Here is a 1,706-nt window from a genome sequence, read left to right on the forward strand (position 1 = left end):
ACAGATTCTTAATAAACTTTTCCAAATACCTCCATTGCCATGAAAATAAGAATATTTAGTGATAGTTTCTGATTTCAGGATAGATCAGCTAAGGAGAAAAAGGTAAATATGTTAATTCTATTTATAAAGGGTGTACTTGAACAAATTACTAATAAAGTTGATTTAAATCTTGTTAAATATTGCGATATTATAGTTATCAGAAATCTCTCTCCACTTGTCAGAGCCTTTTCCATGTTTGTGTTGAGATTTTATATCACAGCTGCTTCCAAAAACTTTTATGATAGCATCAGCAGAAAACAACAAACTCTCAGTGAATTACAAAAAATGTTTAAATGGCCAAGCTTACGGATTTGTTAAGAGTTTATTACAACGCAATTTACATAGAATTTTGTCATTGTGTTCCACATAACATAATGAGATAATAATTAGAATTATTAACTGACCACAATATTTTAGTACATATCAGAGTTCTAGAAAAATAATAAAATTCTAGAATATGTATATTAATCATACATATTTCTAAAAGTATAACAAAGAATGTAAACATTGCTTTTATTGGACAATATGTCTCCTTCAATTTTGCGTATCAAATAAGCCTCATTAGCTTAACATCTCTCTTTTTAAAAAAGATAAAACAAATTCTCTTTAGCTATTCTAGGGGCTCATCCAGGAAATCCCAAAGTCAGTTGAGGTCAAAAAGAACTCAGTTTAGAATTTTATTTGGAGAAGTTTGTTAAAAATACCAAATGACTCAAATAATTGGTTAAATATAGTCACAAACTGAAAGAATACCAAAATGACAAAGATTTCAAAGGCAAATAGAAAAAGTGATGTTATTGTGAAAAAATAAAAAAGTTAGCTCTTTTAATACTGAGAAAACTCAGTTTTCTTAAGTAATCAAATACTGGCTAAAGACAATATGAATCACAGAACATCATCTTGATGAAACATAAAATCTTTTTGTTTCATAGGCCAAGTATTTAAAGGACCAAGAGAAAACTTAACCAGTGTCTAATAAGAGCAGAGCAACACGTTGTTAAAACTGTGATTTTAACCGAAAAGACCAAATTATAGTTTTGATTAGTTTAGTTTTAATATTAAGACACATTTTAAAAACTCATAATAACTTGAATTCTGGCAACTTAACTGCAAAATACTCTCTTTCTCTTCCAACTTTCTGCATCCATTTGATTTTTGTTTTTCATCATCTATTCTGAAACAACTTTTAGCTACCATCTGAACCAGACAATATTACTCCAGTTTTGTTTTTTTTTTCTTAAAACACATATCCTCATTCCTGGTGACTTTTCTTATAAAAATCATTTCTTAATTTACTTACTTACTTTGCATACAGGCTTGTTTCTCTTAAGTTCTTCAGCAGCTTTAATTACCATACATTAACTAGAATTATCAATTCTCAGTAACTTTATTTTCTAGGATTTTGTATCCTGAAAATCTACTGAATATTTTTATGAGTTCTCATGCTTTTTTAAGGCAAGTGTTTAGACTTTTTAAATAGAAGATCATATCAACTGAAAACAAGGATAATTTGATTTCTTCCTTTTCAATTTGGATGCGCTTTATTTCTTTCTCTCATCTGTTCTAGCTAGGACTTCCAGTACTGTTACATAACAGTGGCAAAAGCGGACATCCTTGTCATTTTCAACATCTGAGAGAAAAGCATTTTATTTATTCCCCATTCAGTA

Source organism: Mandrillus leucophaeus, unplaced genomic scaffold, assembly GCF_000951045.1.
Source record: "Mandrillus leucophaeus isolate KB7577 unplaced genomic scaffold, Mleu.le_1.0 Scaffold3592, whole genome shotgun sequence".
Classification (NCBI taxonomy): Eukaryota; Metazoa; Chordata; class Mammalia; order Primates; family Cercopithecidae; genus Mandrillus; species Mandrillus leucophaeus.